The sequence below is a fragment of the Vanacampus margaritifer genome, chromosome 14 (genome assembly GCF_051991255.1).
Source record: "Vanacampus margaritifer isolate UIUO_Vmar chromosome 14, RoL_Vmar_1.0, whole genome shotgun sequence".
In the NCBI taxonomy this organism is placed as follows: Eukaryota; Metazoa; Chordata; class Actinopteri; order Syngnathiformes; family Syngnathidae; genus Vanacampus; species Vanacampus margaritifer.
The window spans coordinates 15,050,889-15,063,223 of NC_135445.1; the positions used below are offsets into that span (position 1 = coordinate 15,050,889).

The 12,335-nt window shown below is 39.3% G+C and overlaps 1 protein-coding gene across 2 annotated transcripts in view; it reads left to right on the forward strand.

Annotated features, from left to right (window-relative positions):
* arrdc1b (arrestin domain containing 1b) overlaps positions 1-12,335 on the forward strand; it is a 30,823-nt gene that overhangs the window by 2,416 nt on the left and 16,072 nt on the right. The gene's annotated exons all lie outside the window — the stretch shown is intronic.

The following is a 12,335-nucleotide window of genomic DNA, read 5'->3' on the forward strand; positions in this document are numbered from 1 at the left end:
GTCCTCTGACCTGTTCACGGAGGTATTCTAGTTAAGCCGCATTGCACTCCATTTCAGGCTTTCAGAATTAATGTGCTGTAATTGCTGAGCCTGCATTTTGCGTTCAATGCTACGCGCCTCTTAAGCATGACTGCTGATTATTCAATCAAAAAGAATGCTTGAATCATGCTGAACCAGGAAAACAGCTTTATCCATGTTGTGTCCACACAGTTTGCATTTAGTATTAAGATTAGCAACTCATTTGGTGAGTGTGCCGGGACAGTTATTGAAACAGGTCCCATACTCTTCTCTTCCCTTGCTTTACCAGGGCTGGATCATTCGGTGAGATGACAGGAGGGCAAGCAATACAATTTAAACATAGCTGGAATTAGACCACTAATGTGCACTAAGAGGGGGCAAGCCCTCATAACACTGAAGCTCGGCACATCATTTCCAGACTCAAGATGGTTCACGGGCAGCAGAGAATTAGTTGCTGAGGACATAGGAAGGTGGATTGTGAATGTATATTGCGGTGTCTGTGCTGTGCTGTCCTTTGTGCTTTTGCCTGTGAGACACACTCGATATTTTAGACCAAATTTACTGCCTCACTATATTATTGATGATAACACCATTAGACAGTATTTATATTGATTGTCTTCCTTTCAAAGTCGTTTAAGTGGAATCATACAGTAAGAAACCGTTATAGTTACAAATTGAACATGTGCTGTCGTGTTACTACTAGTATTGTGATGTTAGATTAACTGATCAGTGTCATCAAATATATTGCATGGATATCATTAAATTGCAGCTCAGACCTTTCTGTGTGTAGTTTTCCTGTTCTCCCCGTGCACTAGGAGCAGACCACAAACTGCAACCTCCCACAACAGTACAAGTGCAGTCTATAGTGCACATTTATTTGACTTAAAGCCAGTCAAATAAATTATTTGACTGGATTATTTGACTTAGTTGTTAACTTGTGAATGCAAATAATCATTTCAAGCCTGACCCAAGGAGAAAGGATCAGACCTAATACATCATCTTATTTTTGTCTAACAGAAAAGTACTTTGAGCAGTTGGAATGGTAATGGCTGTAAGCAACGTTCAGCCTTTTTAAATTGCAGTGAATTTATGTCAGTGTTTGAAAAGCTGTATAATAAAGTTGAATTGTGTTCTGATCAAATAGACACTGAATTATCCTATTACAGTTTCCCATAAAGGTACTGTATACTGCCTCAGTCATGCATGCCTGCACTCATATACTGTTGTAACAAGTAACAAATAAGAACATCACCTTAACGTTGTAGCATTCAAACTCATCTTTCTCAGAATAAAAAGAATGAATGCTTGTGAAATTGTGTAAATATTGTTATATAATTTTCTGTTCGTCGTGGTGCTGTTTGTGTTTAAACATTTGTTGTTTAAATGTTTATACTCCAACATCATTGCTATTAATTAGCAGCTTTATGCAAGCACACATTGAGTCTTTTTGAAGAACAGTTTGCCATCTGCCAAACTGCACACCGTACATTTGCAAACTTGATGGGAGAGCACATTCGTTACCCTCCCCAACACTCACAAATGTTCGCCAATCAGTGGGATATGGGTTTTACCACACTCATCACTACACTGGAATGTTGACCCGAATCGCTCTCTCTCTTCTCCTTTGCAAAGTGATGGTACGTACTTGGGAGCTTTGTATTGGCGGTTATAGTATTGGCTCTACAAAATATTGTTGTCTTTAGTAGTTTCGTTTTACTGTTACAGCATTTGGTGGTGCGGATTGACAGCTGCTCGTTAGCTAGTGTTCGCCTTCTCAGACTGTGTACAAAGATAGCATAGATACGTATTTTGCAAGTGACCCCTTAACAAAAAGAAGTATAATTAAGTATGCTTGAAGTATACTCAAAATTAGGAGTAAGTTTGCGTCTACCCACTTCTGAATTCTCCTTGATGCGCAATAAATACATTTTACATCATAAACTGCTCCTAATTCATTCACGATAATAGTATTATTGTGCGTAATTACAAATAACAGCATTTTCTTACACGTCACCGTTTTTAAAACGGGGCGTTTTTCTAGAAGCAAGTCCGGTCCCAGAGAGCCCCTATCCAGCCTGTTTTCCATGTTTCCCTCCTGCAGTGCAGCTGAATCTAGCTAATCAGCTAACCAGCAAGCTTTGCAGAAGTCTGATAACGATCCTGATCATGAATCAGGTGTGTTAGTGGAAAGAAACATGGAAAACAGGCTGGATAGGGGCTGTCGAGGTACGAACTAGAAGGCACTTGCTAAGGAACCCTAATTATAGGTTACATTTATTTATAAAGCCTGTTATATCATGTGGCTGGATAGCCTAAAGATGAAGGTCGTTACCTTTAGTACCAGTGTTCGCTCGTTCGATCCCTGGCAATTCATCACTGGGCTTTTTGCTGTAAACTAAACTGTGGACATAAGTGTACCACAAAGCATACTTAATAGTGTACTTTAAGTATACTTGGAAGTTGAAAGTGTGCTTAAGTGTACTAAAATGTTACAATTTAGTCCCAAGGAGTTTACATAAAGTTTACTTTTAGTACAAGAATAAGTATGCTTGAAAAATAAACTTAGGTATACTTAAGTATACTCTATATAGTATACTATATTATGTACTTAAAGTATGCTACTTTTTGGTAAGGGACTGTACTAATGGTGTCATTAAAAAAACTTGCCATGCACTTGAAGCACCATCCGCTAGTTTGCTACGTGAGCCAAACACATGTTGATTGTGGCAAGGCGTCCGTGTCCAAAACACGTGAGTCGCGATTAGTCAACCACAAGCTATAACCGACATATCACAGTTGGTTCAACCCCTACCCTCTGATATTTCAAGAGGCATAACTTCACACCAGTCAGTGTACTGTGTCTTTAAAGATGCACCACAGTCTGGATAGTTGCAGCAACTTCACACTCTTTCACCGTAAAATTAATATCCATACTTTGCCCCCCCCCCCCCACACACACACACACACACAACCAACAGTCTCACTCCTCTGCCAGTAATTTAGATGTGTTGTAAGAAGATTCCCGCTCACTCCCCTTGATAAACAGAGACACAGCCCTGGAGCCACTTTCAACACTGCCCTATTTATGCAGTAAAATGAGACAGCAAAGAGAATGTGAGCATTCTATGTTATTCTTTGTTAAGTAAATTACAGTGCTTTTGAGATGCATAGCAAAGACTAACTCCAGACCAACTTTTTTTTTTTTTTTCCACTAGGAGAGTATTAGCCCCCAACCTGAAATAGTATGGCTTAAGTGATGGTAACTAGGCTGAATTGTGGAGTCAGCAACAAAAAATATTCAAGAATAGTAATTATATTAAAAAATATATACAAAAATATATATACTGTATATGTATATATAGCGGCAAAAGGCCACCATTTAGGGGCAGTCTGGAGCTCTGGGCAGCTTTATTTATGTAGCACATTACACAAGGTAACTCAATGTGCTTCAGATAATTAAAAGTACATTCAAGAGCAGTTCCAAGTAAAAGCGTTAAATGCATTTTAAAGCAATGTAAAGAACTAACAAGTGTCTAACTAAAATTATTAAAAGGGCATATGGTGCAAGAACGATACTTTGGAAAACATGGTTTTAAAAATACTTTGAATGTGAAAAGAGAATTCTATTGGGATGTTTTGAATCTTTATTCGTTCAAATTATTTAGCCTGATAATAAAGGATACCTGGCCTGTGGGACTCCGGAGGCAGCTGACAGGTACCGGCTGGCCAAGCAGAATGCAGCTTCGGTGGTCGCTGAGGCAAAAACTCTGACAACTTCTCAGGAGAGGAAAGCATTGCGCCAATAACACTGTGTATAGTAGAGATGGGGTGCTGCTGACCTCGACTCGGGACGTCGTGAATCGGTGGGGAGAATACTTCGAAGGCCTCCTCAATTCCACCGACACGTCTTCCTTTGACGAAGCAGGGTCTGGGGACTCTGAGGTGGGCTCCCCTATCTCTGGGGTCGAAGTCACTGAGGTGATTGAAAAGCTCCACGGTGGCAGGGCCCCGGGGGTGGATGAGATCCGCCCGGAGTTCTTAAGGGCTCTAGATGTTGTGGGGCTGTCGTGGTTGACACACTTTTACAACATCGCGTGGACATCGGGGACAGTGCCTCTGGATTGGCAGACCAATGTCAGAGTTTGGTCAGCATTGCCAGCAGTAAGTCGAATTAGTTTCCAGTGAGTGTTGGACTCCGCCAAGGTTGCTCTTTGTCATCGATTCTGTTCATAACCTTTATGGACAGAATTTCTAGGCGCAGCCGAGGCGTTGAGGGGTCCGGTTAGGTGGCCTCAACATTGCATCTCTGCTTTTTGCAGATTATGTGGTGCTGTTGGCTTCTTCAAGCCGTGATCTCCAATTTTCGCTGGAGCGGTTCACAGCTTAGTGTGAAGCAGTTGGGATGAACATCAGCACCTTCAAATCCGAGACCATGGTCCTCAGTCGGAAAAAGGTGGAGTGCCCTCTCCGGGTCGCGGATGAGATCCTGCCCCAAGTGGAGGAGTTCAAGTATCTTGGGATCTTGTTCACGAGTGAGGGTAGGTTGGAGCGGGAGATCGACAAGCGGATCGGTGCAGCGACTGCAGTGATGCGGAGTCTGTATCGGTCCGTTGTGGTAAAGAAGGAGCTGAGCCGAAAGGCAAAGCTCTCGATTTACTGGTCGATCTACGCTCCTACCCTCACCTATGGTCACGAGCTGTGGGTTGTAACCGAAAGAACAAGATCCCGGATACAAGCGGCCGAAATGAGTTTCCTCCGCAGGATGTCAGAGCTCTCTCTTAGAGATAGGGTGAAAAGCTCGGTCATCCGGGAGGCACTCCGTGTCGAGCGTGTTGAGAGGAACCAGTTGAGGTGGCTCGGGCATCTGGTTCAGATGTCTCCTGGACGCCTCCCTCGAGAGGTGATCCGGGCATGTCTCACCGGCGGGAGGCCCCGGGGAGGACCCAGTACACGCTGGAGAGACTATGGCCTGGAAACGCTTTGGGATCCCGTCGGAGGAACTGGTTGAAGTGGCTGGGGAGAGGGAAGTCTGGGCTTCCCTGCTAAAGCTGCTGCCCCTGCGACCCGACCCTGGATAAGTGGTAGATGATGGATGGATGGAATAAAGGATACCAGCAAATAAGCACAAATACTATTATACACAAATACAGTGAAAAACCTGCTTTTTAAGGTTGATTTTGGGGGGTGGCTCTCCTAATGTATAAAGGGAAATATTATTCACAAGAAATTACGATAGTGTGGAACAGAATTTGCAGATTACATACTACATGGCCGCTAGTTTTATGATGTAACTTTTTCAGGGATAAACCTCTTACCCCTGCATGCAAACATGCAAGGATTTGTTTGTGTTGTGTTGTGTTGTGTGCGTGCGTGCGTGCGAGCGTGCGTGCGTGCGTGCGAGCGTGCGTGCGTGCGTGCGTAATGTGCATACAGATGTGTTTGTCTCTTATCCCTCTAGAGTCCAATCTGACAGCATTGCTAAGCAAATAAGAACAAATTAAGGGTACTACTACTACCCAGCATTTAAGTTTCCAGAGTTTTTTTTGTTTCCTAAAAATATTTTTTGAAGAACTCTATTGTACAGTAGACTTACCACATTCTTAAAGATAATCTCCTTTTTTTTGTTTGGGTGGCGGCGCTTGAAACTTCTTTTGTTGTGTATTCAAAACACCATATCAGCTCTTTGAATCAAAACACCTGTCTATGGGCAATGAAAGGTTGGCAACATTTTATTTTGCATTTAAGTGTTAGTTCCCCAAACACATGAAAAATGATACTCTTTACGGCAAAGACAAACTTCATTTGGTCAATTAATGAATCGTCTAGGGAATTTGACTCGACAACTTGTTCTTAGTCCAAGGAGACGCTACAGTACTTTATCACATTATCGCTTATACGGTATCTCTTTCAGCTGCATGTTGCTCAGCCAGATCGCCCCGGTTACTGCTTTGTGATGTTAAAACTTTGGTGTGTGTCGGATAACTAGTGGGGCCGCCGCCTCTTGTGACGCGAGCGGAGTTAATCATCCATGTCTGAGCATAATTTGCAGCCGCCTATCTCCACACGACTGACATGGCTCCTACCAGGAAATACATGCTGGTTATGTTATGTATCTATCTGTATCTGTGTAGTTTTTATGAATATTGTGTACTGTAAAAAATGTACAGTATTGCCACTGCATAGTACTGGTATCAGTGCAACACCTTTGGGATAAAGTCGAATGGAGAGGGTGAGCCAGCAAACCCCCTCTCTGCGCTTAGATAGATATTATTGTTATGCGGCACTGAAAGTTGAGAAGCAAATAATTATTTTGGTCTACTGTTGGACTTTTAACACAGGATATGTTTATGATAACACACCCTTGCACCACTTTCCATTTTCAACCATGATTATTTCTTCACTCTCACTGCTAAACATTCAGGAGGTTATCAGGCGGCAGTGTTCAGTCATCAAGGAACATGTTGGAAAGTGAGACAGACTGAACATTTAGATATACTAAAACTTTAATGACAGTAGTAAGGTTAGTATTGGATTACTCTTGTCTTCCCAACTGAGAGATCAAGCCTGATGTTTCTTTAAAAGGTATTTGTTGCACTAAAAAAGGTTTTCAAGTTCAATAAATTATCCTCAAAGACATAGGAATGTTTTGGCACCAGCAGGACAGGAACATTTAATAAATTAAAGTAATTCAAATCTCATTCACACTCTTACTGTCACATTGAAATAGTTTTGTCTGTAATGATGTAGTTCCTCTAGACAGTGAGCCAAAACTAGAGTCACCACATTTTAGTGTAAAAAAGGAACCATTATCATTGGCCTAAGATCCTAAGCATTTTTTACCAGCTAACAAAGTGTGTGCCTATGATGATTATGTGATGCAACATGCATTGCAAGTGACGAGTGTGTTTTTCTCATTTGCTCGGAGCACTTTTGAATTATTTTATTCCGTGTTTTGTGTTTTGACCCATTGTTAGCAGGACTTTCCTGTGCTACAGTTTGATTATTCAGTAAATGTGCATTTGGATTAGCGAGAGATTGCTAACTAACAAAAGTGGTGCAAAATAGGTAAAAACCTTAACAGGAAAATATGCCCTGAAGGATGGAATTCCTGCTTTGGGTGAACAGGTTTTGTGACAAAGGAAAATAATTCAACAAGCTCAGGCAGGTCGAAACTCCCTTGTAACATTTTGCCAAAGTGTATCAATCGGTCAGGTTTTTTTAACTGTAAAAATGTTCCTTTCATAGTATTTTAATCAGGCACCAGTCATGTGTTGTTGTATGTGGAAAGTAGTAGTTTTTATAGTAGTCACTATCATACTATCATCACCAATTAATTGGTAGATTTGACTTTGCTAGAAGATACCCAGTGTGCACCCATTCCAGTCAAGTATTTAAACTCCCATCTCGAAAAAAAACAAAACTGTTGACAACATCCTCTCGGATGGTTAGTAGCACTAGGATTGTCTCTGCTTGCATACACTCTCACTGAAGCATAAAGAGGATTTGGATGAACTCCAATGTGTTGCTAACAAATCCAGCTGGCTGCTGAGTCAGAGCATGTTCGACACACAGCATCCTGAGCACTGGTGGGAGACAGTCAGTCTCCCTGCAGATTGTATGGTTCATTGTGGGGCTCCTAGTGGATATTCATGTGTTCCACTTCCAGCACAGTGCAGCTACATGGAATTAATTATTTAAGAATCCCAAATCAATTTCTACATATTTTGACCCAGAGTCATTACATGCTTACTATAATGATGTTTGCAGTTTTAATATTGCTGCCTATATACTAATTGAGCTAACCAGTTCCAAGATGAAGCATCTATTGTTAGTGTGCTTTTACACGAACAAGAACTGAATGGAGCATTTGGATATTTGAGAGGCTAAAGTCCTGATTTGTTTACTGCACTTGTGCGTATCCATGAGAGAGACTCTCCACACTTTGCTTTTTCAGCCACACGTACACATTGTGGCATTTACAAGATAGTGAGGACCACTTTTATTATTGTAAGCAGCTAATCTCACTTACTCGCTTTTAACTCACAGAATGCAGGCAAGTCATTCTTCCCCATTTCATGTACAATCACGGTGTCACAGCAAAATTAAATCACCACGTAGCAACAAACTAGAGAGCACCACCAATAAAACAACTGGACCACTAACTAACAGAATAATTAACACAGAACATGCATTTCAAACACTATTTCAATCCCTAGTGCCGCAAAGCATGCTGGGAGCGCCTCCAAGCTCCCAGCGATGCTATAATATAAACATCTATAAGATATAAATATTAACAAGGCTCAAAATAAGAAGTTTCACATCGCAGTTTGTGAGGTGAAATTTGCATTTGCGTTTCTTCAAAATACAAAGAATGACAAAACTGAGAATCAACCACCCTACGTTACTTACTGCGGGTAGTCGAAGATCGAGGGAAGCTCTGTACTGCATATGCCGCAGTAGCTAGCTAGAAACGAGCGAGCTACTAGTGTGCCTAAAAATGTTGAGTTAGTCACTCACTCCTAAGCCCGTAATCATCGCCTCTGTGGCGAATAAGCTACATTTCTGACTCGTTTTTTTTTTCTTTCTTTTTTTCTCTTCTCTTTCTGACTAGTATCATTCTCACGAAGCGATGACAAGAAAAGATGGATAAGCCATGCTAATTGCTAAGCTAACCCTAACACGGCTAGTGCGTTTAACGTTGGAATTAAGTGCTTAAGAAATAGAAACTGTTGATCCATTTGTTATGTTGCCATATCTTTGCTATTTAATAAAACCACTGCTTCAAACAAACAGACAAATAATTATATATTGACGATTCAAATTTGTGTGAAAAATGTTTATGTCAACTGTGTTTCTTCAAGAAACATTTAGTAGCCATATACAAAAACAGACTTTTGAAATTTGTGTAATTGTTTTGCTGTTGTCTTCAACTGTGACACCCTCAGTTTACCATCATACAAATATATTTCATTTTTGGGGGGTAAATGTCATTGTTCAAACTAATGTGTCATCCTTTGTCAAGGTCCATCTGGCTCCTCTGGCTCCATGAGTCTGTCAAGATGGCACCCATTATTTATCTGTAGACAGACAGTCTCTGCTGAAATCCCCTAAGACAGGGAAATGCATTGTTTCTTCTCAGATGTGAACAGATTGTTGCCACAGTTACCTTGAAAAAGTAACCCTGCTGAACATAAAATTGACAACTGGTTTCGCCTTAAAGACATTTTTTCTTTAACAGTGATGTTTACGAATGAAATTTCTTTTTTTTTTCATAAAAATTAAAGACGACCTTTTTTGACTTAACATAAGTAATGATTTTTATTTAAAACAATACGTCTTTATAGATTGCACTTAACATAAGGGGGCTACAAGTTTTGATTAAATAAATAAGTAAGCAAATAAATAAATAGATAAATAAAACCTTTTTAGAATTGACTTTTTTTGGCCTGAAACATTTATTGTAAACTGTTAATATTGTCATGGCAGAACTTAACATTTACAGTATAATATACAGTGCTGCTCAAAAATTTGTGAACCCTGCAGGCATAGTCAGATTGTTTGTATAAAATATTAAAATAACCTTATTAAATGTTTAGTCATACCCCAATCTATAATGCTGACTTTCAAAATAATGGACTTGAACAAAAATAATTCATTTTATAAACTGCCCGCTTCAGGTCCCGCCACAGTAGTTTGAAAAAATTGAAGTCATGATTTTGACTGGACACATCCAGAACATGAATCTTGTTGTATTGTTGGAATGCTTTAGATTATTGTCATCTTGCATGATCCATCTTCTACCAGGCTGTAGCTTCACAAAGGACGGCTTCAGGCTATGATCCAGGATTTCACAATATTGCTCTGAATTCATGATTCCCTGGACTATGTGGAGTTGTATGTATGTATGTATGTATATATATACATACTGTATATATATATACTGTATATATATATATATATATATATATATATATATATGGATGGATGGATGGATGGATGGATGGATGGATGGATGGATGGATGGATGGATGGATGGATGGATAGATAGATAGATAGATAGATAGATAGATAGATAGATAGATAGATAGATAGATAGATAGATAGATAGATAGATAGATAGATAGATAGATAGATAGATAGATAGATAGATAGATAGATAGATAGATAGATAGATAGATAGATAGATAGATAGATAGATAGATAGATAGATAGATAGATAGATAGATAGATAGATAGATAGATAGATGGATAGATAGATAGATAGATAGAGACTAAGGCATTCATTTCTTTCTTTATTTGTCTGCATTATTAGAAGACTCAACTATGTTTTGTGCTTTTGTTGTCGGTTCTCCCACCTCCCTGAAATTGTGCCAACAATCTGGCGAGGCCATCTGCCTCCTTGTGTGTGTCCCGTGTTTTTTTTTTAAGCGAGACGAGCGGAATTCAAAGGTGCAAAGGAACGCTTGGTCAATTGCTCTTTTTCACATTGCATTTTTTCAAATAATGCTAGTTTAAGTTTACACACCTCACATGAGTCAAGTGTATTGAACCAGAATAAATGCACTAAAATTGGAAACACCCAATGTCGAAAATAAACACTATTTTAAATGTTAAATATTTGTACTAATCAAATGCATGTTGATGTGTATTTCAGCAAAAAAGCGCTACTCAGTATTACATTACTTGTGAATAATTCATAATTTTGACATAAGCTCTAGTCCTTCATGAACACTTGAATTGAATTGAATTGAATTTATTTATTTAAAAGGGACAATGCACATTAATCAACATTTTACAATGTAAATATGCCCAAGTTAGCTAAGCCAAGCTAATTTTCATTGGCAGTTCCTCGGGCGGACGTAGAAGACAGCCTAAAATGAGAGTCATTTAAATCACAAATCAATCTCCAACAATATACAATAATATTACCCAAGTGCATTTCCTGTACAGTTGATAGTGCTAACTAATCTGTCTCATTTAATGAGAGCCGTTTTGGCCCGACTTCAGCCACTATACTACTAATACCATAATACTTATGGTATTCTATTCTATTACTATCTATTCTTTTCACTCCTAGTTTCACCTTTTGTAGAAATTAGGGTTACTACTTTTAGGCATTTTGTATCCAATCATTTCTATCTGTTTATTATGAGTTTAGTCACTGATGGTAAAGTGGTTTATTTGGTGCATGGTTGTCTGTTTCTATGTGCCCTGTGATCAACTGGCACCAAGTCCTGTAGTTTTTCTGCCCAAAGGCAAAAATTACGATACACTTTTTTTGTCTTATTTATTTATTCATTTATTTATCTCTTTATTTATTGATTTATCTATTTATTCATTTTATATTTAAAATTCAGCTATATGTTGCTGTAAAGTCATCTGAATTTAAATAAAAGAATTATCTTCAAAAAATGTTTTGCACATACTTTTTGAGGCAAGCATTGTAATCAAATGATCCTCGTGACTTGTGCACATATTTTGGCCCACTTTTCTTGAGCAAGCTCCTTCCACAGATGTTCAAAGTGATTTAGATATGAGCTGTTCAGAATCAAAAGCAAAATATGTTGCGCAGTGGCAGAAATATTAGTCTTAGCGTTTCAACCAGATTATGACCCAAAGCACACAGCTCAAAATACCCAACAGTGGGTCAGAGCAAGACATGAGCTATTCAGTAAGGTCTGATCTAAATCGTATTGAACATCTGTGGGAAGATCTCAGACATGCAGTTGTGAGAAGTTGCCTTTCAACCTGAGGCGGCTGGTGCAGCTTACTCGAGAGGAGTAACAGGTGCGCAAGTATCATTGTGAGTTACAGAAGTATACTACCAATATTGTCCATGTCTGTAACAGTTGAGCTGTGAATTTTTTATACCCAGGTTCAAGGTTAGGACTGAGGTTAAAATAAATATTAGGAATTATCTTTTCATACTGCTGCTTGGCTGCCTCTCTGTTTAATCCTCTGGCTGCTGTCAGACTGTGTGTGTTTGTGTTTGTGTATTTTTTCAGATGGTTTTCATATCCTCACAGACAGAAAGGTCGATGAGAGATGACACAGAAAGGCTGGGATCACACTGCAGATATACTTTATAGCCAAACATTATGTTATGGTCTTTAGTGAAGCTCCGGCCCATCGATCAACAATTGATTTCCGTGGAAAAATGTGATTGGCCTTTTGATGCTGTCAATGCCTTTGATTGCAGATCACAAAAAAACAATCATCTGCAGCTACTACTTTGCATCTTACAGTCAACTAGAGACTAGACCAAACCAATAACCGAATCATAAAATATATGTGTTTTTTCTGCATTGTCTATTCCA